We start from the raw sequence: 27,326 nt of genomic DNA, 5'->3' as shown, positions 1-27,326 counted from the left end.
GGCCAGCATTTGTTGCCCATCCCGAATTGCCCTTCAGCTCTGTAACTTGTTAAACCATTTCGGAGGGCCGTTAAGAATCAACCACATCACTGTGGGTCTGGAGTCACATGCAACTCAGACCAGGTAAGGACGACCGATTGAATTCCCGAAAGGACTGGTGAATCACATGGGTTTGTACAGCAATCAGTGCTAGTTTCATGGTCATCATGACTGAGAAAATACTGAGGACATGTCCGATCAGAATAAACATCTTTTGTAAATTCAATATGAAATTAATTGCACAAATAACTAATGTTTATATCAAAAACTTCAGAAGGAACCAAAGTCCAACTCTTCATTTCATTGGGGAAGGGAAATGTTCATTAAGGCAAACTGCATGGATTCTGCAGAAACTCCTTCTTCAAAAGGGAACTTGGACATGGTTGAAAGGGAGAAATTTCTGATTCATGGAAAGGGAGAAGGAAACTGGGACTAATAGGCAAGATCTTTTTAAAAGGCTGGTTATAAATAGAATGGGTGGAAGGTCCTCTTACTGCGCTGTGCCATTTGATGATGACATTGTTGATCAGTCTGTCTCCAGCATTCCTAATGAGAACAGCCGAATTCCATTTCTTCAAAACAAAAACCCAAAGTGCTGCTGCATGACGTCACCGATTAACATTCCAGACAGCTCCATTGGGATCCAGGCAGGGAAATGTTCCTGTAGCGTTGTGGTTACCCCGCTCATTTCACATGTGCAAGTTACTCCATTCGATGCTCCGGAAAACATTATCACCCAGCTGTGTGGAAAAGCTGTATCGCTCCCATTCCTGTTTGTTGTTGAATGTGAGCTGAATGCTGGATCTTGCAGCCACATTAGATTCGCTCTTCACCATTTCTGAAGATAACATTCAGCAAAATAAGAAGACGTTTCCACTGGCAGCGGGTGATTGGAGAGTGCGGGGCTGGAATATTGCTACTTGTTCCTGTCTCACTCACCGTGGAGCTGAGGAAGAGCGATTAATTGATGGGCTTATTTCAATCCAATAGCCTCACAGATCTCTATTAATTTGGATGGGGGTTCACGATTGTTCATATTCTTTGTTATATCTGAAATGAATATCCATAAACAGAGCTTGGTGTGGGAACTCAGTGGGTGAGAGCCGTGTTTTCAACGTGGGGGGTGGGATGGATTTTCTTGTAGTTTCAGGGCCCCGAAACAAATCAGAGCGTTAATGAGTAATGATGGGGAGAAAAAAGTGCCAGCTTCGTCCCTGTGTGGTCTCGAACCACCAACCTTTCGGTTAACAGCCGAACGCGCTGACCAATTGCGCCACAGAGACTTGATAGAAGAGCTTGCACTCTGTAAGATATCCTAAACCAATGGCTCAGTGAGAGAAAGCTTCAGATTGCCGTGACTGCAATGACAATTATTCCCTATCAGTTTTACTCTTCCCAAATAAAGGTTGGGACATTCATTGTGGGCACAAGGAAAAAGTCTGATCCCACCCATTGCAGACACATCCATGTCACCGGGAACCAGCTCTCCTACAACCGGTGCCGTCTCCCTTCGAGTCTTTCCGTGTTTTGTCTGTTACCAAGTATTCTGATAGTCCCGAAGCCGGTAATTCTAAAGGGGTTTCTCTGTTACACAGCGAGTGGTTAGGATCTGGAATGCACTACGTGAGAGTATGGGTGGGAGGCAGATTCAAACGCGGATTTCAAAAGAGAATTGGACATAATGCAGGTCTCCAGGGACAAACGCGGGGGAGTGAGACCAGGTGAGTTAGTTTCCAGAAGAGAAAGAGATCTCCCTTTTCAGACGGAGTTAAGGAGATTTATTTCCTCTCATAGGGTCATTCGCCTGTGGAATTATTTTCATCAGAGGTTTGGTCATTGAATTTACACAAGCCAGAATTAGACAGATTTTTGATAGACAAGGGGGTCAAACGTTATGGGGAGCAGGCAGGAAGGCGGAGTTGAGACCACAACCAGATTTGTCGTGACCTCAATGAATGGTGAAGCAGGGTCAAGGGGCTGAATGTCCCATTCCTTCCCCTGAGTCTTTTGTTCCTCCGACCCAGGCTGAATGGCCTCCATCTGTGTGTAGTCTTAGCACTGATTCTCTGACACTATGAGGCGCTGGAGAGGCAAATGGCCAATTCCTGCTTCTATTTGTTATGTTCTATTTTGGAGCTGTTACCACCCAAGGCAATGGTTAGTTTACCTTTGATAGTGGGAGCGTGGCCGGCTGGGTTAAGGTGTTTTATTTGGCCTCTGTTCTCTTCGTGGGTTCGAATCGAAATTTCATTTGATTTGTTCTTTCAGTCACTTCACCTGAGCATCGGCTCGTGGCCATGATGTACTAAGATCTTCATCTTGGCAGGAAGAACAAGGAGACACAGTATGAATTGCAGGGTGACTAGGGATATGTGGGGCCGAACTCCCTCTTTCTCTGTTATAACCTTTCTGTGATTTCATATGAACAAGATTGAAATTGTTGTGAGGTTTGTAATTGCGGATGAGTGGTTAAGACAATGGGTTTGAAATCTATTGGGCTCTCCCCGTGTAGGTTTGAATCCTCGCTGTCTGCTGCTCCTTATTTTAGATGAATCCAGAATTAAATTAATTGTTGGTGAAATGGAATAAAAACTTTCCAAAGACTCCCGTGTGTTTCTCCGGCTTCTGTTCCACATTTCTTCATTTCCGTTCATCGGCAAGCATTCACCAAATCTGCAGTCTGAAATGGAACAATAATTGGAGAAGCTGGTGACATCCTAACTTTCTGGGTGTTTGTGGATCCTGAGGCCTCTATCACTCTCGGTGCATGTGTCTGTGTGTGTTCCTCTGTGTGTGTCAATGTGGTTCAGTTCCCTGTGGGGATGAACACTTTTTTACCATCACAAACTTCATTCACATTATTCGTGCAACTTCATGTTAGAATGTTATGGTCCCCCGTCTTTTCCCCGGAGACCTGAATTTTCTGTCCAATTCTCTTTTGAAATCCGCGATTGAATCTGTCTCCCTCACACTCTCAGGCCGTGCATTCCAGATCCTAACCACTCGCTCTGTAACACAGAAGCCCCTTCAGAATGGTACACTTTATGTGATGTTGCCTCTCTTCATTCTTCTGACCAACATGAATCACTTCACACTTCCCTACATTAAATTTCAGGTTCGCTTTAATAGTTTACACGAGGAATTCCTGTGCATTGTGTCAGTTCACACAGCGGGAAGAAAAAAGTTAGCTCCTGATCAGGAGTTGAACCTGGGCTGCGGCGGTGAAAGCACCAAATCCGAAGCACGAAGCTCTCCGACTTCCAGTGAAGCCGAGGCTGTTTTCACTCAGAGGCCAGCAACTGTGATATTAACAAAGTGGGATGGAGAGAGACTCAGTTTGAGCGGTGACACTGCTGGAGGGATGGGGAGTTGGGGATCACCCATCAAAGCTTTAAAAAAACAGCAGCGCCCAGAGTGGGTCTCGAACCCACGATGCTGAAATTAAGAGTCTCACGCTTTACCAGGTAAGCTAGCCGGGAATGCAGAGTCATTGTTCCCTATGCAAAAATTCAGGGAGATCAATGTTCCTTCCTCCCTGGAGCCTCAGCTTGTTCTGAATTTCAAAGTGTGGGAGATAATCGGCCTACAAAAGCCCCAAGGTTACAATGCATTCCTCTCAATCATCAATAACATTCACATCTTCCACTTCTTAGCTGCACCTCCTTCCAAACATAGCAAACTCTCTCTTGCATCTTTCATCCTGATATTTTTCTCTTTGACATTTTAATATGAAGCTGCACAATTAATGTGAATCAAGTTTATGAAGTGAATATGTGTCCATCCCCTCGGGGAACTGAACCGCATTGGCACACACAGAGGAACACACACAGACACATACACCGAGAGTGACAGAGGCCGAAGGAGAGACAAACACCCAGAAAGCAAGGATGTCACCAACTTGGCCAATTATTGTTCCATTTCAGACTGCAAATGTAGTGAATGTTTTCAGAATAACAAAAGTAAGAAACACGGGGGTATTTGGGTGGTTTTCTTTTTCATTTGGCAGATAATTTATTCTGCAGGCAGTTTGTGTCAATCAGGAATGAGAAGAAAGGGAGTTGGCAGGATTCGAACCATGTGTAAAAATGCCTTCAGCACTCGGCCCGGACAACTGGGTAAAGGCTGCATGTTGTTTGTTTAAAATAATAGAATGAATACAGGGAGTTCCAGTGAAAGGAGGTCTTGCAGTCCGTGTCATTGTCCCACCTTTTTCCAGTCACCCTGGGATTTACACTGTCTCTCCTCATTCTTCCAAATGATATACAATACTGCACAGATCAGCTGCCCCTTCACCGCACGGAGAATTTTTGGGAAGCGCCTCAAATAACAAACCACCAGAAAGTTTGGCAGCGGTGGGAGTGAAGCCCAAATCACCGGGGAGATCGAAACCTGAACCAGCGGCTGAGCATGCTCGGCCTCACTACCACATTCAGATTAGACACAAACATTGTCTTCACCAACATTCACACTGAATTAGAATATAAAAAATTATGATCAGGAATTGGCCATTCGGCCCCTCGAGCGTTCTCAGCTACTTAATAAGATCATGTGAAAGCTTCAATCATCACCCAGTAACATCTGGAGGTTTAGTTGCTGAACAGTCTCCACTCAAAGAAAAGAGAGAAATGTTTTAAAACTGCTCTTTTTTTCCCTGTACCACCTTAACATGAAGCCACAGAACTAACATGGCCAATGTTTGGGTGGTAAAAATGGGAAACTGAACCACATTGACACACGCAGAAAATCACAAATATGTGTGTTGTTGAGATTTGAAATTGTGCTTATTTTCACACTGTCTTTCAATGTTCAGAAAGTGGAGCTGTGATCAGCTTATAGCTCAGAAGATGTACAGCAAGAATGTACATAACAGGCTAATGCTAACAGTGCCTGTTTTAACTCGGTGAGCTGCATCTGACGATTGAGAACATTTAATTGCCGCTCAACGAGTCCGGTTCCAAATTCCCTGCCATAAATGAAAAGAAAACTCGCTGAATTTGCTGAATGTCTTGAATTCAAAGCATCATATGGAAGGTAAGAAAATTAATCTTAACCGTGGTATTAGGAAAAATAAAATGACAGAAAGTTACAGCAAAGAAAAAAGGCCATTCGGCCCTGTGTGCTGCTTTCAAAGAACAGTGTGATTGGTTGACCTGAATACTTTTAGGAAGAATGGACAAATCGAAAACGAGGTGGGGTCGCGCTGTTAATAAGGAACGAGATCGGTACATTAGTGACAGAGGATCTCAGATTGAAGGATCAAGATGTGGAATTAGTTTGAGTGGAGCTAAGAAACAACAAGAGGCAGCAAACATTGGTGGGAGTTGTTTATAGGCCACCAAACTGTAGTGGTAATGTTGGGCATGGGATAAATCAGGAAATTAGAGCTGCATGTGACATGGGTAACACGGGAATAATATTCTGCCGTGCACCACCAGCTCTATAGTCAGTGCTTTGTAACCTATCACAGTCCTTCTCTTTTATTTTCACTCCCACACTCCGACTCTGGGTTTATTCCCGAGTTTTGCCCTTGTGACATTTCCAGCTCTGATGTGAAACTTACACTCTCACTCCATCATTTCTAGCAGAGCTTTACAGTGTTATTTTCAACCAGCAAATCAATCACTTTGATTTGAACAGCTCGCCCAGGAGGAATAAGTTTCAACTCCCTAACCAGGAATCGAACGCAGGCTGTACTGATAAAATTACCGCATTCTAACCACTAACCTAGCAGTTTGACACATGCAGGCTGCATGTGGAATTTTCCCTTTCCAGATCCCTTTTACCAGGGACAAGTTTCTTTGACCAAATGGTCTGTGTCATTTGAACACAAGTGACGTCTTCAGCCAATGAGAAAAACCATTGCTGTTTGCTGGAACATGAAATCGATACTTTCTTCCTTTAAGACAGTTCTTAAAGCCTCCCCCTTTGACGGAGCTTTTAGTCATCTGACCGAATATGAGGCTCAGCGTTGTACTTTGTTATACAATGCTCCTGGGGAACGCCTTATGACGTTTCATTAGGTAAAAGGAGCTTTATAAATATAAGTTGTTGTTGTAGTCCATACATAGAAAGAGACAGACTCCTCTTGTCTCTTTCATCCTGATATTTTTCACTGTAACATTGTAATGTGAAGTTGCACAACTAATGTGAATCCAGTTTGTTCTCGTAAAAATGTGTTCACCTCCTCAGGGAACTGAACCACATTGACCCACACAAAGGAAAACAAACAGCGGTGTACACCGAGACTGACAGAGGCCTAAAGAGAGACAAATGCCAGGATGAAATCATGTCACCTAATTGGCTCATTTTTTTTTTTCCATTTCCGGCTGGAGATTTGCAGAAGGCTGACAATCAATGGACATAAGAGATCACGGATATGTTTGGATCACTTTTCCTCGATTCAAACGACAATTAGTTCTGTCTGTGCGTGGTTAAAATCAGAAATAACAGGAAACGTAGTCAGCAGGATTCGAACCTGCGCAGGGTAACCCCAATGGATTTCTAATCCATCGCCTTAACCACTCGGCCACGACTACAGAAGTTGTTCCTATTCTACTATTAGTTGTATGAAATCATAAAAGTTACAGCAGAGAAAGCAGTCTTTCTGCCCATCTTGTCATGGCCATTACCTGGCCTTTTCCACGGAACCCTGCAATTTATCCTGTCTCTCCTCGTTCTTCCCACCAAATTGGGAATGAAAAAGTGAGAATGATCTAACCTGGCCAATTACCGCCCCATCAGTCTACTCACCATCATCGGTAAAGTAATGGAAGGGGTCATCAACAGTGCTATCAAGCGGCACTGACTGAGCAACAACCTGCTCACTGATGTCCAGTTTGGGTTCCGCAAGTGCCACTCAGCTCCTGACCTCATTACAGTCTTGGTTCAAACATAGACAAAAGAGCTGAACTCCAAAGATGTGGTGAGAGTAACTGCCTTTGACATCAAGGCAGCATTTGATCGAGTGTGGCATCAAGGAGCCCTTGCAAAACTGGAGTCAATGGGAATCAGAGGAAAACTCCCCGCTTGTTGGAGTCATACCTAGCACAAAGGGAGATGGTTGTGGTTGTTGGAGGTCAGCCATCTTAGCTCCAGGACATCACTGCAGGAGTTCCTCAGGGTAGTGTTCTAGGCCCAACCATCTTCAGCTGCTTCACCAATGACCTTCCTTTCATCATAAGATCAGAAGTGGGCATGTTCGCTGATGATTGCACAATGTTCAGCGCCATACCCGACTCTTCAGATACTGAAGCAGTTCATGTCCAAATGCAGCAAGGCCTGGATAAATCCAGGCTTGGGCTGACAAGTAGCAAGTAACATTCACACCACACAAGTCTCAGGTAATGACCATCTCCAACACGAGAGAATCCAACCATCGCCCCTTGATGTTCAATGGCATTACCATCACAAATCCCGCACTATCAACACCCTTGGGGTTAACATTGACCCGGAACTGAACTGGACTAGCCGTACAAACACTGTGGCTCCAAGAGCAGGTCAGAGGCTAGGAGTCATGCAACGAGTAAGTCACCTCCTGACTCCCCAAAGCCTGTCCACCATCTACAAGGCACAAGTTCGGAGTGTGATGGAATGCTCCCTGCTTGCCTGGATGAGTGCAGCTCCCGCAACACTGAAGAAAATGGACACCATCCAGGGCAAAGCAGTCTGCTTGACTGGCACTACATCCATATTCACTCTCTTCACCACCAATGCGCAGTAGCAGCAGTGTGTACCATCTACAAGGTGCACTGCAGGAATTCACCAAGGCTCCATAGACAGCAGCGTCCAAACCCACGACCGTTGCCAGCTGGAAGAACAAGGGCAGCAGTTAGATGGGAACACCACCATCTGGAAGTTCCCCTCCAAGTCACTCACCATCCTGACTAGGAAATATATCGCCGTACTTTCACTGTCACTGGGTCAAAATCCTGGAACTCCCTTCCTAACAGCACTGTGGGTGTACCTACACCACATGGACTGTAGCGGTTCAAGAAGGCAGATCACCTTCCCAAGGGCAATTTGGGATGAGCAATAAATGTTGGCCCAGACAGTGAAGCCCACATCCCGTGAATGAATTTAAAAAATCATTCATGTTAGCCTGCAAATTATATTGCCTTGTTCTTCTGGCCAAAGTAAAGCTCTGCAAACGTCAGTGCCTGGAGCAAGTCTGACGTATTTGCTCAGGTGAGGAACCAGCTGAAGCTTTCAGTATTGGCTTTCTTGACTCCGAGTTTCCAAGTGGGAATTGAACAATGGCTTGAAAGTGAAAAAGAAACAGGGCTAAGGAGAAAGAGAAGGCAATTGTCGTTAATTATAAAGCTCTGTGTGCAAAACTGACAGAGACACCATGGGTGGAAGGTCCTCTTACTGAGCTGTGCAATTTGATGATGACATTGTTGATCAGTCTGTCTCCAGCATTCCTAATGAGAACAGCCGAATTCCATTTCTTCAAAACAAAGACCCAAAGTGCTGCTGCATGACGTCACAGTTTAACATTCCAGACAGCTCCATTGGGATCTTTACAGCACAGGGTTTGTGCAGGGCAGTGGGGATCATGGTCATTTCACATGTGATGGAGCTGCGGTTTGAAACCTGGCAAGAGCATTATCCAAACTTGTTTATTTGAGTGTGAGCGAAAGTTCGATAATGTATATTTGTTGTAAATATGAACACAAGGGTTGGAATCCTGCTGACTAAAGTTTTCACCATTTTTGATTTTAACAAAATTAATTATCAGTTGATTAGAAGGAAACCTATCCAAATACGTCGGTATTTTCTGATTCCCATTCATTTGTCAGCATTCAGGAAATTTGCTTTCGGAAATGGATCAAACACTGAGCCAAGTCGGTGACATCCTTGCTTTCTGGGTGTGTGTCTCTCCTTCGGCCTTTGTCACTCTCGGTGTATATCTCTGTGTTGGTTTCTCTGTGATTGTCAATGTGATTCAGTTCCCTGAGGGGGTGAAAAAGTTGTTAACGTCGCAAATTTGATTCACATGAGTTGTGCGAATTCATGTTAAAATGTTGCGGAGGAAAGCATCAGCGTGAAAGGTAAAACTGGAGACTGAACCTTTCTATATATATCCTACACAACAACAGCTTATATTTATAAAGCGCCTTTAACCTAATGAAAAGTCAAAAGGCGTTCCCCAAGAGCATTATATTACAAAGTGTCACACCGAGACACATATTCAGTCAGATGACTAAAAGCTCGGTCAAAGGGGGAGGCTTTAAGAACTGTCTTAATGGAGGAAAGTATCGATTTCATGTTCCAGCCATCAGCAATGGTTCTTCTCATTGGGGAAGAAGTCAATTGTGTTCAACCCAAACAGACCAATTAGTCGGAGAAAGTTGTCTCTGGTGAAAGAGATCGGGAATGAAAAAGAAAATGTCATGAGTTGCCTCCATAATGCAAATGTCAAGCCTTGTTGGTAGTTTCCCTGATGTCCAGTGACTGGGAATCGGCGCTTCCATTAGACCAACAGCGAATGGGGTGGAGAGTTTTGGAAATTGAAAGTTACACATGAGCAGCTTGTGGGACTATTTCACCTCACTGTCAATTTCATGTTCCAGCTCACAGCAACCGTTGTTTTTATTGGCTGACAAAGTCGTTTATCTTGAACCTGAACAGACAGTTTTGTGGTGAAAGAGATCTGAACTGAAAAGCAATAGGCAAAAGCAGCGTAGCCAAGCCAAATCGAAAATTATTGGTGCAGCTTCCCTGGTGGTCTAGTGGTTAGGATTCGGCTCTCTCAGCGCTGCGGCCCGCATTTGATTCCCGGTCAGGGAATGTCAATTTGTTGGAACGAATGTTGATTTTTCATTGATTGGAAACGTTTAAAAGCTCCACCAGAATCAGAGAAGTGAGAGTTTAAGTTTTGCCTCAGAGCTGGAAAACATCACACTTAGTTCAAGTGGAGAGAGGGAATGAAGGAAGAAGAGAGGAGAAGGGCTGGGTGCAAAACACTGACTGTAGAAATGTTGGTGTGAGGCAAAATATGGGTGGGAGAAGTACGAATTTTGCTGCCTACTGTTTGCACTGACACAAATTTTACTCCTGATGGATCAAACAATCACTACTAATCTTTGAAAGCAGCACGCCCGGCCGAATGACCTCTTTCTGCGCTGTAACTTTCTATAATTTTATGTTTCCCAACGGCACGGGTCATTCTGCCATTTTGTAACCCACTCGAGCGAGATGCGCTTTCTTACCTTGTATTCGGCTCTTTTGAAACCTAAACACGGAACAAATTCAGGGACTTTTCTTGTCATTTCCAGTGCGAGATTTGTCACAAGACTAATTGAGCGACACATTAATGGTGCCAATCCTTCCCTGGAGCTCACCGCGTCCAAAGAGCACTGTTACCATCAGCCTGTTACGTACCTTCTTGCAGTACATCTGCTGAACAATATAAGCTTATCACAGCTCAGCTTTCTTCACATGGAAACCCAGTGTGTAAATCTGTTTCAAAGCTGAACAACTGGGAGGAGTGTGACTGTGGATAATAGGCGCTGTGCACATTCCTGTAATCAGTATCTGGGAGAATCAGGAAGATGAGATCCAGGTGTCTCTTTACCCACGAGTTTTACCCATTCCCACGAATTCACTGTGTCTGCATGAAGCACCTAATTGACCTGGGGACTGGACGGGTAGAGGGAGCTGGAGGCGAGACAGGGACAGAAGCAGAATGAGATGTGACATGAAAGTGTTTTGAATTAGATGTGTGTCAGTTGCTTTCAGTGATGGATGACAGTCTTGTAAGTTTCACAGGAGCCGCAGTGATTAGTTGGTGTTTCTTTTTATTTCAAGCAGCAAGATTTTAAAAGTAAAAAGATATAAGTCTGAACCTTTCCATATATATCCTACAACAGCTTATATTTATAAAGCACCTTTAACCTAATGAAACGTCATAAGACGTTCCCCAGGAGCATTATATATCAAAGTGTGACACCGAGACACATATTCGGTCAGATGTCTAAAAGCTCGGTCAAAGGGGGAGGCTTTAAGAACTGTCTTAAAGGAGGAAAGTATCGATTTCATGTTCCAGCCATCAGCAATGGTTCATCTCTTTGGTGAAGAAGTCACTTGTGTTCAACCCAAACAGATCAATTGTTCGGAGAAAGTTGTCTCTGGTGAAAGAGATCGGGAATGAAAAAGAAAATGTCATAAATTGCCTCCATAATGCAATTGTCAATCCTTGTTGGTAGTTTCCCTGATGTCCAGTGACTGGGAATCGGCGCTGCCATTGGACCAACAGCGAATAGGGTGGAGGGTTTTGGAAATTGAAAGTTATACATGAGCAGCTTGTGGGGCTATTTCACCTCACTGTCAATTTCATATTCCAGCTCACAGCAACCGTTGTTTTCATTGGCTGAAGAAGTCGTTTATCTTGAACCTAAACAGGCAGTTTTGTGGTGAAAGAGATCTAAACTGAAAAACAACAGGCAAAAGCAGCGCAGATAAGCCAAATCAAAAACTTCTGGTGTAGATTCACTGGTGGTCTAGTGGTTAGGATTCGACGCTTTCACCGTCGCGGCCCGGGTTCGATTCCCGGTCAGGGAATGTCGAGTTACTGAATTTGTTGGAACAAGTGTTGATTTTTGATTGATTGGAAACGTTTAAAAGCTCCACCAGAATCAGAGAAGTGAGAGTTTCAGTTTTGCCTCAGAGCTGGATAACATCACACTTGGTTCAAGTGAAGTGAGGGAATGAAGGAAGAGGAAAAGTTGCAAAGCACTGAATGTAGAAATGTTGGTGTGAGGCAAAGTTTGGGTGGGAGAAGTACGAATTTTGCCGCCTACGGTTTACACCGGCACAAATATCACTCCTGATGGATCAAACAATCACTACTGCTCTTTGAAAGCAGCACGCCCGGCCGAATGGCCTCTTTCTGTGCTGTAACTTTCTATAATTTTATAGCAACAGCACGGGTCATTCTGCCATTTTATAACCCACTCGAGCGAGATGTACTTTCTTACCTTGTATTCGGCTCTTTTGAAACCAAAACACGGAACAAATTCAACGGGTTTTCTTGTCATTTCCAGCACGAGATTTGTCACGAGACTAATTGAGCGACACATTAATGGTGTCAATCCTTCACTGGAGCTCACCACGTCCAAAGAGCACTGTTATCATCAGCCTGTTATGTAACTTCTTGCAGTACATCTGCTGAACAATATAAGCTTATCACAGCTTTGCTTTCTTCACATTGAAACCCAGTGTGAAAATCAATTAAAAAGCTGAACAATTTGGAGGGGAGTGACTGTAGATAATCGGCACTGTGCACAAGAGGTGTCAGCTGTGGCTCAGTCCATAGCACCATCGCCTTTGAATCAGAGGGTTGTGGGTTCATGTCCCACTCCCGGAAACCAAAAACTGTGACTGTACTTGAAAGAGTTGCAATCTGTGACTATTGATAACTCGAAAGAGTTTCCTGTAATCAGTATCTGGGAGAATCAGGAAGATGAGATCCAGGTGTCTCTTTCCCCACGAGTTTTACCCATTCCCACGAATTCACTGTGTCTGCATGAAGCAGCTAATTGACCTGGGAGCTGGACGGGCAGAGGGAGCTGGGGGCGAGACAGAAGCAGAAAGAGATGCGACATGAAAGTACTTTGAATTTGACGTGTGTCAGTTGCTTTCAGTGATGAATGTCTGCCATGTAAGTTCACAGGAGCCGCAGTGATCAGTTGATGTTTTATTTAAGCAGCAAGATTTCAAATTAAAAAGATAAAAGCAAATTACTGTGAATGATGGAAATCTGAAGCAAAAACAGGATATGCTGGAAAAACTCAGCAGCTGAAGTGAGGGTCAATGTTTCCAGACAGTACGACTTTTATTCAGATTTTCAAAGTATTACAGCAACAGCGAGGAGTTCGAACCCATGACCCAGAGATTAACATTCTCATGCTCTGCCGACTAAGCTAGCTAGGAACATGAAACATTGTTTTGTATCCCAATATACATGGTTAAACCTGTTGCTTTCTACCTGATACCTCAGCTTGACCGGAATTTTAAAGTGTGGAACGTAATTGGCCTACAAATGCCCCAAAGTTGCAATGCATTCCCCTCAATCATCAATCACATCATTCACATCTTCTGCTTCTTAGCTGCACCTCCTTCCAAATACTGTGATCCATTTTCCTCAGGATTTTCTCCTGCATTTAATATTTAGCTACTTCGGATCCTCATTTTGAAATCAGAATCGCTTCAATATCCAACACAATTTGAATTGCAAACCTGACGGGAAAACAATGGAAAACAAGTCACTCAGTAACACAAATCCCATGGTGCTCATTTTCAGATTCACAACAGTCAGCTTTTCAATAAAATGAAGGAATTTTACAGTGAAAAGTTTAGAAAGTTGGTGTGACTTTTATTTGTGACTCACTCACTCGAGAATTCTGTAAATGCTGCTCGGAGGTTTAGTGACCGGGATATAATCTACCTGCGTTTTCCAGAGCCTGTGCTCGGTGTATTGGGAGGTTTGGCCCGGGTTGGAGTATATCGCATCCCAGGGATGGGCAGTAACCCGCTGATTGAAGCTGCAGTCGCCGCTTTCTGCTGGCAGCGGGTGATTGGAGTGTGCGGGGCCGGAATATTGCTGCTTTTCTGCTTTTCCCTGTCTCACTCACTGTGGAGTTGAGGAAGAGAGAATAATTGAGTGGTTCGTTCGATTCCAATAATTTCATGAATTTCTGATGGGTTAGACGAAGGTACATGGTGGGTCCAAATCTTTTCTCATTGTATTTGACAGAGAACGTAATTTTAAAAAGAAGCTGTTTTTGTGGGAGCTCACTGGACAACAGAAGTCCTGCCACCGTTTGGGGATATCTTGCAGCCCAAGTACCCAATGACAACCTGGAACTGTATGACAATGAATGGTGATGAGGGGAAAAAACAGTAAAAATCTTCACCCCCTGGGTGGTCTTGAATGACCAACCTTTCAGTTAACAGGCAAACACGCTGACCAGTTGCGCCACAGACACTTACACAAACCGAACTGATGAGGTATCCAAACCAGGGTGTCAGTGAGTCTAATCTTCAGATTGCCACAACCCAGATAGCTATCACGCTCTATCAGTTTTACTCTTCCAAAATAAAGGGTGGGAAATTCATTCCAGATACTTGGAAACAGTCTGATCCCACCCACTGCAGACGCATCCATGTCACCGGGAACGAGCTCTCTTACAACCGGTGCCATCTCCCTTCGAGCCTTTCATTGTCTTGTCTGATACCAAGTATTCTGATTGTCCTGAAGCCGATATTAGGTTTGAATTCCTGATATGCAGTAACGAGAATCCTTTCAATGTCTCAAATCAGTTAATTTCACTGATAAAATTAGAGTCAATGTTCCAGCGTCTTAAAGAAGGGAAAGGTGCCTTGACTGTCTCTGGTCAGTCGGGCAGTTCACCCTTCATTTGCATTGGATTCCATTCCCCAAAGGGGATTTTCATTTCCTTCTTGAGTTCCCTTACTACATCTGGCAACATCTTTGGATTGAGAGGCATTATGAACATTTCAGATGCAGTGCAGTTCTGATGAAAGGTTACAGACCTGAAATGAAAACCATGTCTCTCTCTCCACAGTCACTACCAGATCTGCTGAGAATTCCAGCATTTTCTGTTTTTATTTCAGATAACCAGCATCTGCAGTATTTTGATTTACTTTACCTGATCAGTGAAATATATTAGGTCCTCAGGGTACTTGACAGGGCGGATTTGGAGAGGATGTTACCTCTTATGAGAGAATCTAGAACTCGGAATGGCTGTTTAAAAACAAGGGGTCACCCATTTAAAATGGAGATGAGGCGATTTTTTTTCTCTCAGAGGGTCGTGAAACTTTGGAACTCTGTTCCTGAAAAGGCTGTGGAAGCAAAGTCTTTGAATATTATTAAGGCAGAGGTCAATATATCCTTGGGAAGCAAGAGAGTGATAGGTTATCAGTGATAGGTGGGATACAGATTTCAGGTGACTATCAGGTCAGCCATGATCTTATTAAATGGCGGAGTAGGCTTGAGGGGCCGAATGGCCTACTCCTCTTCCTTTTTCTAATGTAGTGCTAAGAATGTGGAACCCATTACCAGTTGATTTTGAGATCCATGTCTGAGCTGAAAATGTGTAGATAAACTCACACTGTAAACAGATTGTTCACCAGTTAAAATTGGAAAGGGATTCACTCTCATCCCATTTACTGACACAGCAACACAGTCTTGCTGGTGGGAGACCAGTCAGATACTTCACATGTGCAAAGGGCTTTATTCAGTTTGCCCACATGTTAACACTCCAACTTTATAAGTTCAAAAAATTTGATCCACAATCAGAGCAGAGATGCTGGCAAGACACGGTTTAAATGTTCCATGTATCGGGGGAGATGTTACTAGCTCACCCCATCTGCTGAGACTACACTGAGTTCTTATCTAACTGTCGGGGTTTGTTCTGCATCCAGGCGAGAATTGCGGTGGACTCCGGAGCAATTTGGCCGCTGTATCATTGATTCAACAATTTTATGTCTTTCCCCTATGGCACTCATCGTATTCTTATTACCTTTGTCCTACAACGTGATCTTTCAATGGCGGATCGGCCACGCAGCATTCCCTGCGGGGCAGAATATGCCCTATCTTCACAACAGCAACGCCATACGCATGCGCAGTGCTGGGAGTGGTGAGGCATGCGCATTGCGGTCGGATCCATGAGCATGCGCAGTGCTGGTCTGTGACTGAAGATGCTCAGAGCGGGTGAGAGAATGTCGAGTGGAGCAAACTAACAGAGTTAGTGGGTGTGTGAGGAGGAATGGAGCCAGCGGAGTGGGCAGGGAGGCTTCATAACGACACAGTGCAGGCCGCAGACACGAAATAACAAGGTACCGGTCGTGTGTTTGCAGAGAACGGGCCGAAAAAGTCTGGATTTCTCCCTTCGCCAGGCCCAGGGTAACGGCCGCCATCTTTATAGGGGCAATGTGCAGCAGGGCGCATGCGCGGCCATCCTGTTCCAGGTAGCAGGAGGAGAGTATACTGTGCATTTCTATCCTGGACTGAGGGATGGATTTTGGAAACTCCTTTTACAGGGGGTTAGAAGGGGAGGATTTACACACAGCAAACTCAGACCAAGAGAAACGTTTGTTCTTTCTGAATTTCAATCCTGGATTGACCGTGATGGATTTTTTGAATTCCATTTACAGGATGTTAGAAGAGGAGGAATTCAAGGGATACTTGAGGGAAATGAGAAACTGAAACCAAACATCACGACAAAATCTGAAAGTCTCTTGATTCACCAGGACCTGAATGTAAGTATTGAGGTCATTTTCAGTTACTGGGTAAAAAATCTCTTCCTCACATTGTGGATCTTACCTAAAATCTTAAATCTCTGTCCCTTAATCCTTTCATAATCAGCTAATGGGAACAGCTTTTATTTAACTATCTTTCATAATCCTGTACACCTCTATCAAATCTCCCCTCAAGCTCCTTTACTCCGAGGAGAACAACCTCAGTTTCTTGAATTTAATCTCACAATTAAAATCCCTCATCCCTCGACCCATTCTGATAAATCTCCTCTGCCCCCTCTCAAGGACCCTCACATCCTTCATAATTTTTGGTGATCACTGGTTTGCACAGACCCAGATGTTCTGTGTCTGTGACATCATCGCACATCGACAGTTACACTGTGACATCATCACACATCGACAGTTACACTGTGACATCATCGCACATTGACAATTACATGGTGACATCACCCTGCTTCCTGGGTATTTCCTCAACTGGGAGATTTTTCTCTGACTCCAGTGTTTCTGCTATCTTTTCAGCTGCAGGCTCCAGCAGGAGAGTTTAAATTTGAAAATGGTGATATTGTTTCTGAGGTGAGTATTTTTCACCATCCGTCTACAATTTAGAGCTTTTAGTGCTGTGCTCTGTTTTCTGTGAGAGGTTCCAAATCTCTGGGGCTGGTGTGACTCCTTTACTGTGGATCTGAATCCATGTCCATCCATTGCTCTGTTTCACCTCTGCCCTCCCTGATCACCTCTCTACCATTGTCCACCTTCCTCTGTCTCTAATAATGGATCTATCTGAGTTATGTTTAGTATTTTATTGTTACTTCTGCTGACCGTGTCTCAATGAGGTTTCCACTGCTGCCCATCCCCTGACCATGTGCTGCTGGTTCCCAGCTTTATCTTCCCACAGTATCTTTCATAGTCAGGAATTGTTTTTCCTGCACTATAGTCCATTTCTATTCCACTTCTGAGCTTATATTGATCATCAAATTCTGCAGCATTTTTACTCGTGTAAATCATTCTGCAAACCCTGAAACATTTACTCTGTTTCCCTCTCCACAGATACCAGCAAATATTGCCAATCCCCAGTTACCTGTGGAGAAGATGATGTTTGACCTTCTTGAAACGCTGCAGTCCGTGTGGTGAAGGTGCTCCCACAATGCTGTTAGGTAAGGAGTTACAGGTTATTCACCCAGTGATGATGAAAGAACATTGATATATGTCCAAATCAACAACTTGTATTTATAGAGCACTTTTAATGTAAGATAATGTTCCAACGCATTTCACAGAAATGTTACAAAGCAAGGTTTGACACTGAGCCACATGAGGAGATATTAGGGCAGGTGACCAAGCGTTTGGTCAAAGAAGTGGGTTTTACAGAGTAAATTAAAGGAGGAAAAAGAGGTAGTGACTGGCGGAGGTTTAGGGAGTGAATTCCAGAGCTTGGAGCCTTGGAAAGTGACAGAATGGGCACGAATGTGGAACAATAGAAATCAGGAACACTCAGTAGGCCAAATTAGAGGAGCGCAGATATCTCCGAAGGTTGTGATGCTGGAGGAGATTCCAGCAATAGGGAGCAGCCATGCAGAAATTTTAAAATAAGGGGTGGAGTCGGGCGATGTTACTGAGGTGGAAATAGTCGGTCTTGGTGATGATGTGGATATGTGGTTGGAAGCTCATCTTGGGGTGAAATATTTCACCATGGTTGTGAACAGTCTGGTTCAGTCTCAGACAGTTGTCAGGGAGAGGGATGGAGTCGGTGTCTAGGGAGTGGAGTTTGTAGTGGGGACTGAAGACAATGGCTTCAATCTTCCCAATATTTAAATGGATGAAATTTCTGTTCATCCAGTTCTGGATGTCAGACAAGTCAGGAGGGTGTGTGACTTGGAGGGGAACTTGGAGGTGATGGTGTTCACATACACCTGCTACCCTGATCCTTCTCGGGGGTAGAGGTTGAAGGTTTGGGAGATTCTGTCAAAGTTCTGGTCTATTTATAGGTCTCTGAAAAGCCCTCTCCTCACCCCTGCCTCTCCCACTCCCCTCTCTGACTTTCTCTCTCTCTCCTTTTCTCCAGCCTAGCAGGCTGTGGATGCTCCATCATTGAATATATTTCAGGCTGAGGTGGGGAGATTTTTGGTGTCTCAGAGAGTCGAGGGATATGGGGAGTGGGCGGGAAAGTGGAGTTGAAGCCTAAGAGAAGCCACAATCATGTTGAATGACGGAGCAGTCTCGAAGGGCCATGTTGTCTCCTGCTGCCCCTAATACTTGTTTTATTTTTGACACCAGAGTCTTGTGTCGGCCCAGACCGGGTGGCAGGTTCCCTTCTCTGAAGGACATTAGCGAACCAGTTGGGTTTTTATGACAATCCAGCAGTTTTCATGGTCACTCTTTCCTCGTGCCGGCCCCAAAAATTCCCAGATTCATTCAGCTCAATTTCACAACCTGCCTTTGTGTTTTTGTGGGTTCTCTCTCATTCCCTTTTTTATGTTTTAAATCAATTCAACAGGGTGTTAGAAGGGGAGGATTTACAGTCGGGAAACTCAAACCAAACATCACATCAGGATCTGACGGAGTCGCCCAAGTTATCAAATCCTGAATATCATCGGATTTTGAACATGGAAGGAAAAAGCACCATTCACAGTGGGGAGAAAACATATACGTGTTCTGTGTGCGGACGAGGCTTCAGCCGATCATCAGGCCTGTCAAAACATAAATGCAGTGAGAATGGGGACAAACCATGGAAATGCGGAGACTGTGGGAAGGGTTTCAATTACCCGTCTGAACTGGAAACTCATCGGCACAGTCACACCGGAGAGAAACCATTCACCTGCTCCATGTGTGGGAAAGGATTCACTTGTTCATCCCATCTGCTGACACACCAGCGAGTTCACACTGGGGAGAAACCATTTACCTGCTCCGTGTGTGGGAAGGGATTCACTCAGCCATTCAACTTGCTGAAACATGAGCGACTTCACACTGTGGAGAGACCGTTCACCTGCTCCACGTGTGGGAAAGGATTCACTCAGACATCTGACCTGCTGGCACACACACCAGCGAGTTCACACTGGGGAGAGACCATTCACCTGCTCAGTGTGTGGGGAGGGATTCACTCATTCAACTAACCTGCTGAAACACCAGCGAATTCACACTGGGGAGAGACCGTTCAAATGCTCAGACTGCGGGAAGTGCTATAAAAGCTCCGGGGAAATGATGTCCCATCAACGTGTTCACAGTGACGAGAAACCATTCAGGTGCTCTCAATGCGGGACTGGGTTCAGGTGGTCATCTCAACTCACTGCACATCAGCGAGTTCACAGCGGAGAGAGACCGTTCACCTACTCCGCGTGTGGGAAGGGATTCAGTCAGTTACCCAACCTGTTGACACACCAGCGAGTTCACACTGGAGAGAGACCGTTCACCTACTCCGCGTGTGGGAAGGGATTCAGTCAGTTACCCAACCTGTTGACACACCAGCGAGTTCACACTGGAGAGAGACCATTCACTTGCTCCGAGTGTGAGAAGGTTATCCCACCTGCTGAGACACCAGCGAATTCACAAGTGACAACAGTGAATGGATTTTGCGGTTATTCACATCCTAGACTGAACCAAGTTGACTGGGATCTGTTTCTACTAATGTTAATAAACTCCAACCCAGTTATAGCCATTATTATTCTGAATAAAGTCAAATAAATCAGCTCTGTGTTAAACATACAAATTAGGTCCTTTTGAAGTGCTCTCCCTCTCTCCCCGTCTCCTCCATCCTCACCTCCAACAACAAGTGTGAGGAGCTCATGGAGCTTCTTTGGCACTAAGATTGAAACAATCTGATCAGCTGCCTCTGCTGCTTCCCTCCCTTCCACTAGCCCACCGGGACAAACTGTCTCTAAAGATCCCCCTTGTCTGAGCCCTGAAGCCACAGCTTTCTTTAGTTTCGCTCCCATTTCCTCTCATGCCACCTTAGTGCTCATCTTGTCCATGAGACCCACCTCCTGCTCCATTGACCCTATTCCCACTAAACTGCTGGTCACCCAACTTCCCCATGTTCGCTGAGATTGTCAATGTCTCTTCAGTTACTGTCCCTCTCTCCTTCAAATCTGACATCATCAAGCCCTCGTCAATAAACAAACCTTTGGCCTTGCCCTTACAAATTGCTGTCCCATCTCCAACCTCCCTTTCCTCTCCAAACTCCTCAAACATGTTCACACCTCCCAAATCCGTGCCCATCTTTCCCAGAACTCTATGTTTGAATCCCTCCAATCAGGTTTCTGCCCTGCCACTGTACTGAAACAGCACTGATCAAAGCGCCAATGACATCTTATGTGACTGGGACAAAGGGAAACTATCCCTTCTCTACCTGTCTGTAGCCTTTGACAGGGTTGACCACACCATTCTGCTCTAACACCTTTCCACTGTCGTCCAGCTGGGTGGGGCTGTTCTCTCCTGGTTTTATTCTTCTCTATCTAACCATCGTCAGCGAATCACTTGTAATGTCTTCCCTTCCCATAGTTATCTCTGGTGTCCCCAAAGGATCCAGCCTTGGCCTCTTATTTCTCATCAACATGTTCCCCACAGCGACATCTTCTGAAAACACAATGTCAGTTATCACATGTACACTGACAGTGCCCAGCTCTACCTCACCACCACCTCTCTCCACTTCTCCACTTTTATTAAATTATCAGATTGTTTGTCTGATATTCAATGGTGGATGTGCAGAAATTTCCTCCAATTAAATATTGGGAAGACCAAAGCCATTGTTTTCATTCCCTAGATACCAACTCGATTCCTCTCCCTGGCAACTGTCTGAGACTAAACCAGACTTTTTGCACAAGTGATGTCAGGTTTGACCCCGACATATGTTCTGACTCAGGTGTATGTGTCTTGGTGAGTTTCCAGTCAAATTATGATGTGAAAATTCCCCACAGACAGAACAGACAAACACTTCTCCTTCCATAATCAAAGGCTGGTCATTTATGAATTCAGTGATTCTATAAGATCTTGTCGAGATTTTTGGTTTGAGTTTCCCCATCTGAAAATCCTCTCCCTCTAATCCCCTGTAAACACAGTTTACAAAAGTCAACACTGTCAGTACAGGATAGAAATTCAGAACAGACAATTCTAGTTTCGATGGAATATTCTTTCTCCTTTCATTTCCCCCAAATCTATAAATCCCTGTCCCACACACTCCTCCCTCTCTCTGCTCATTGTTCCAGATTCAGTGCCCAGTCACCTGCTAATTCTTTTCCCCTCTCCAGATTCTCTCTTCCTGTCCTTAAAGTGGTGGCTCAGGCTGTGGGTCAATCCCACTCCTTCACTCTAATTCTAGCAAATAATTCAGCTAAAAACAAATGCTCTTTAATGACTTGATTCGTCGTTTTGAATGTTTGGAAAGCATTCCCTATTCCCAATTGTGGAGAACAGAAATTCTAGTGGCTAATTCAAAGCTTCCTTCTCCCCAGGTCTGTTCCAACAAGCAGTGTCTATCTGAGTTACATTGATACAGACTCACTCACTCAGTTAGTGGTCAGGTCTCACTGAACAGCAAGAACAGAGGCAATACAAGTGCAGAGGCACGAGTGATAATCTTCCAGCCTTCCTCAGACACAGAAGAGGTGCCAGAGGACTGGAGACCTGTGAATGTTACACCCTTGTTCAAAAAGGGATGTAAGGATAAAGCTGGCAACTACAGGCCAGTCATTTTGACCTCAGTGGCAGGGACACTTTTGAAACAATAAGTATGGGATAAAATCAATCATCACTTAGACAAGTGCAGGACAATTAAAGAAAGCCAGCATGGATTCATCAAGGAAAAAAATCATGTTTAACTAACTTGCTGGGGTGTTTTGAGGAGGTAGCAGAAAGGGTTAATAAGGGAAACGTTGATGTGTATATGGATTTTCAAAAGGCATTTGATACGGTGCCACACAAAAGACTTTTCAGCAAAATTCTCGGCCATGGAATAAAAGGGAAAGTAGGAACTTGGATAAGAAACTAGCCGAGTGAAAGGAACCAGAGAGTAGTGGTAAATGTTTGTTTTACAGATTGGAGGAAGGTTTGTAGTGGAATTGCTCAGGGGTCAGTGGTGGGACCCCTGCCCTTCCTGATATATATTAATCACCTAGTCTGTGGTGCGCAGGGCATGATTTCAAAATTTGCGGATGATACGAAGATTGGAAATGTTGTCAACTGTGATAGGGAAAGTCATGAACTTCAAAAGGACATAGACATGTTGGTGGATTGGGCAGACAAGTGGCAGATGAAGTTCAATGCAGAGAAGTGTGAGGTGATTTGTTTTGGCAGGAAATGTATGGTGAGATAGCATAAAATAAAGGGAGACCCTCTAAAGGAGGTGCAGAAACAGAGGGACCTCGGTGTGTACGTACTTAAGTCATTGAGGATGACAGGGAATGTTGAGAGAGCAGTTAATAAAGCATTTAGTATCTTAGACTTCATTAATATGGGTATTGAGTACAAGAGTAAGGAGGTCATGTTGAACTTGTAGAAGACACTTGTTAGGCTTCACCTGGAGTACTGTGTCCAGTTCTTGGCACCATACTTGAGGAAGGATGTGAAGGCTTTGGAGAGAATCCATAGGAGATTAACAAGAATGATTCCCGGGATGAAGAACTGTAGCAATGAGGATAGATTAGAGAGGTTAGGACTGTTTTCCTTGGAGAAAGGAAGGCTGAGAGGAGATTTAATAGACGTATTCAAGATCCTGAGGGGTGGGGACAGGGTAGTGAGAAAATGTTCGCACTCAAGAGAACATCAAGAACTGGAGGGCACAGATTCAAAATAATTGAAAAAAGGAGCAATTGTGATGTGAGGGGAAAAAAATCACCCAGAGGGTGGTTGGATTCTGGAACAAACTTCCTGAAAGGGTGGTGGAGACAGGTTCGATCGAGGTATTCAATAGGGAATTGGATTGTTACATGGAGAGAGAGAATGTGCAAGGTTACGGGGATAAGGCAGGGGAGTGGGACTAGGTGGAATGTTCTTTCAGCGAGTCAGTGCAGACTCAATGGACAAATTGGCCTCCTTCCACACTGTAAAGATAATGTGATACTGTGAAGAACAACAACAACTTCTATTTATATCAAGCTTTTAACATGGTAAAATGTCCCAAGGAATTTCACAGGAGCAGGACATATTAGGCCAGATGGCCAAAAGCTTGGTCAAAGAGGTTAGTTATAAGGAGTGTCTGAAAGGGGGAAAGTGAATGAGAAAGGTGAGAGGTTTAGGGAGAAAATTTCAGAGCTTAGGGTCCAGGCAGCTGAAGGCACGGCCACCAATGGTGGAGTGATTAAAATCGGGGATGAAGGACATCTGGTAATGGTGCTCCATGTATGTGGGCCCCATAGCCCAGGCTCAAGGCCCAAATCTGAACTTTGGGACATAGTTTGACCATCCCTGGTCTCAGAGAAAAACAATTCCCCAAAAAAACATCTTGTAGGATTTTTGTTTATTGATACCATAAAAAGTTTTGACCAGTTGAGTCCTCCTGTGCACTCGATGGAGATTGACATTAACATAATTAAAATTCTCTGTATTTCAGTGTCAGAACAATATGTTTTAGCAAAGATAAAAAAATATATAAATACTGAACAGAACAAACCTGGAGAAATAAACATCAGGTCAATCACCATTGGAAAGTGATAAGTTAGTGGTCACTGTTTCAGGTGGGACTCCTTCAGAATGAACACTTCCCACCACCAGCACCAACCCCCCTCCCCCATCCCCCTCCCTGTGAACTGAACATTCCTTCAGCCACTCATCCACCCATTGCCCATCCACCCAATGGCTCCCAGCCTGGATTGACATTCAGCATGAACCCAGTGAGAGGGTGAGCTGGCCCACGGGATGTCAGAATGGACAAGAGCTGGAAGTGGTTCCAATGAATACATTTTCTGTGTCCTTGTTAAAAACAGGAAACTTAATATTTTGTCAAACCCCCATGTGCACACCCTTGGTGAATTAAAATTTCTCACCCAGGCCTTTCCTCTGGTTTCAACATGGTGCATCCTGTGTGGGTTCAGCAGAGGTAGAGACGGGCTGCTCGAGAGATGGGGGCAGAGTGTCAGGAGATGGGGGCAGAGTGTCGGGAGATGGGGCAGAGTGTCAGGAGATGGGGCAGAGTGTCGGGAGATGGGGGCAGCGTGTCAGGAGATGGGGGCAGAGTGTCGGGAGATGGGGCAGAGTGTCAGGAGATGGGACAGAGTGTGGGGAGATGGGGGCAGTGTGTCGGGAGATGGGGGCAGAGTGTCGGGAGATGGGGGCAGAGTGTCGGGAGATGGGGCAGTGTGTCGGGAGATGGGGGCAGAGTGTCGGGAGACGGGGGCAGAGTGTCAGGAGATGGGGGCAGAGTGTCGGGAGATGGGGGGCAGAGTGTTGGGAGATGGGGCAGTGTGTCGGGAGATGGGGCAGAGTGTCGGGAGATGGGGCAGCATGTCGGGAGTTGGGAGATGGGGGCAGAGTGTCGGGAGATTGGCGCAGTGTGTCAATAGGTGGGGGCAGAGTGTCAGGAGATGGTGGTAGGGTGTTGGGAGATGGGGGCAGTGTGTCGAGAGGTGGGGGCAGAGTGTCAGGAGATGGGATATATACTGTACGTGTTGCTCAGCTTCATAATCCACATCTATCAGTAATGGACTTGCTGCCATCTCGAACAAAACTGTTTTCACCACTAAGGCTCCGCTGGTATTTAATAGTCTTCATGACATCATCGCACTGGGACTGGATGACATCATTGCACTGGGACTGGATGACATCATAAGAGTCCATTGTTTCTTAATGACCCACATCAATAACAAGAGGAAATATTAATAAACCTGAGCACATTATCTAGGCTGACACTCCAGGGTGACACTGAGGGACTGCTGCACTGTCAGAGACAGCATCCTTCACATGGAACTTGTGGAGGCTCTGGTCACAATCTTCCAATCCTCCTTATATAGTAGTGGTGTCAAAGAACTGATAGATTGTAAATGTTACACCCCTGTTCAAAAACACAGCTATTCTAGGACAATCAGCTTCATATCAGTTGTGGGGAAAGGCTGGAGACAATAATCTGGGAGAAAATCAATTGGCACTTGGAAAAGTATCGGTTATTTCCAGCATTTTCTGTTTTTAACACTGATACTTCCCTGGATCCCAAGGCTCTCTGGGAGTTGTGGGGAGCTGGGACATATCCATGAGAGTAACCAAAGGTCTGAGAACTGAAAGAATCTAGAGTTAAGAGAGGAGAAAAGATCCAAAAATGGAGCCATTAGGAACAGGACATCAATCAGTCTTCTCTTATCCTGGAGAAATCAAGGACTCGACATTCTGAGAGTATGAAACAAAACTGATTTATTTAACAGACTTCAAGATATTAAACTTCAGCCCAGTTACAGGGATTATGAACAGCAATAGAAACAAACCAAAACTGTCAGAATGAACACAGTTCAGTTCCGCATGTGATTAACAGCAGCAATAACAGCAGAATCCAACCTCTGCAGACACTTGTGAACTCACTGCTGTCTGAGCAGGTGGGATGACTAAGTGAATCCCTTCCTACATTCGGAGAAGGTGAACAGCATCTCCCCATTGTGAACTCGCTAGTGCCTCAACAGGTTGGATAAATGAGTGAATCCCTTTCCACACTCCGAGCAGGTGAACAGCCTGTCTCCCATGTGAATTCACTGGCGTACACTGAGGTGGAATGAAGGCTGAATCTCTTTACACAGGAAGTGCAGCGGAATGGCCTCTCCTTGTGTGAATTCGCTGGTGTTTCAGCAGGGTGGATGACTGAGTGAATCCCTTCCCACACTGGGAGCAGGTGAATGGTCTCTCTGCAGTGTGAATTCGCTGGTGTGTCAGCAGGTGGGATGACTGAGTGAATCCCTTCCCACACTCGGAGCAGGTGAAAGGCCTCTCTCCAGTGTGAATTCGCTGGTGTACTTTGAGGTTCCATGAAGTCCTGAATCTCTTTTCACAGGAAGTTCAACTGAATGGCCTCTCCTCAGTGTGAACTCGCTGGTGTGTCAGCAGGTGGGATAACAGAGTGAATTTCTTCCCACACTCAAAGCAGGTGAATGGCCTATCTCCAGTGTGAACTCGCTGGTGTGTCAGCAGGTGGGATAACCGCTTGAATCCCTTCCCACACTCAGAGCAGGTGAACGGTCTCTCCCCAGTGTGACTGCGTCGATGGGTTTCCAGTTCGGATGGACGATTGAATCCTTTCTCACAGTCCTTACATTTCCACGGTTTCTCCATGGTCCAGGTGTCCCTGTGTCTCTCTAAGTTTGATGATCAGTTGAAGCCTCGTCCACACAGAGAACACGTGTACAGTTTCTCCCTGCTGTGAATGGTGTGATGTTATTTCAGGCTGTGTAACTGGTTAAAGCTCTTTCCACAGTCAGTTCACAGGGATACTCTCACTCGGGTGTGTGTGTGTCTCGGTGCTTTTCCAGTCACACTGATGTTTGAAATCTTTTCCCACAGACAGAACAGACAAACGTTTCTCCGTCCACATTCAAAGGTGATGATATTCAGGTCCTGATGAATCGAGTGACTGTGTCAGATCTTGATGTGATGTTTGGTTTGAGTTTCCTGCCTGAAAATCCTCCCCTTCTAATTATCTGTAAAAGGAGTTTACAAGATCCATCACTGTAAGAACAGGATAGAAATTCAGAACAGACAATTCTATGGAACATTTTTTCCTCTCTTGTTCCCCCAAAGCTGCAAATCCCCATCCCACACACTCTCCCTCCTCCCTGTGCTGAAATCCAAACAGAGTTTTGGACAATTCTTTCTGTATATTTTTAACAAATTTCTATAATTGGAGTTGACAATATGTCTGATCATTCACCTCAGTGATTACTCGTGACAAAACATTAATCTGAAACCCCCTGACCGACCAGACAGAATAGCAGATGTTAACCTTGTGTTCAAAACTAACTGTGTGGAGATTTAATGAGCGATTATGAAGGTGGTTTCTCCCAATGTCCCAGAGTTTCCTTCCTTCCTTCTCTCCCTCTCTAACTGAG

General features: G+C 44.8%; 1 protein-coding gene, 3 non-coding genes and 2 pseudogenes across 4 annotated transcripts in view; 3 read left to right on the top strand and 3 right to left on the bottom strand.

Moving 5' to 3' along the window:
• The window catches only part of LOC144673395 (uncharacterized), a 43,339-nt pseudogene extending 16,786 nt beyond the window's left edge, over positions 1-26,553 (bottom strand).
• LOC144673390 (uncharacterized) overlaps positions 1-27,326 on the top strand; it is a 183,105-nt gene that overhangs the window by 50,440 nt on the left and 105,339 nt on the right. The gene's annotated exons all lie outside the window — the stretch shown is intronic.
• trnan-guu (transfer RNA asparagine (anticodon GUU)) lies at positions 1,249-1,322 on the bottom strand. The gene has a single exon. It is a non-coding gene; the product is annotated as a tRNA-Asn (tRNA).
• On the bottom strand, positions 6,494-6,575 carry trnas-aga (transfer RNA serine (anticodon AGA)). The gene has a single exon. It is a non-coding gene; the product is annotated as a tRNA-Ser (tRNA).
• trnae-uuc (transfer RNA glutamic acid (anticodon UUC)) lies at positions 11,530-11,601 on the top strand. Its single transcript has one exon. It is a non-coding gene; the product is annotated as a tRNA-Glu (tRNA).
• On the top strand, positions 18,921-19,995 carry LOC144673388 (uncharacterized; annotated as a pseudogene).

This window comes from Cetorhinus maximus, unplaced genomic scaffold (genome assembly GCF_964194155.1).
Source record: "Cetorhinus maximus unplaced genomic scaffold, sCetMax3.hap1.1 HAP1_SCAFFOLD_360, whole genome shotgun sequence".
Taxonomy (NCBI): Eukaryota; Metazoa; Chordata; class Chondrichthyes; order Lamniformes; family Cetorhinidae; genus Cetorhinus; species Cetorhinus maximus.
The sequence above is the reverse complement of the archived record's forward strand: the minus strand, read 5'-3'. Positions and strand labels throughout refer to the sequence as shown.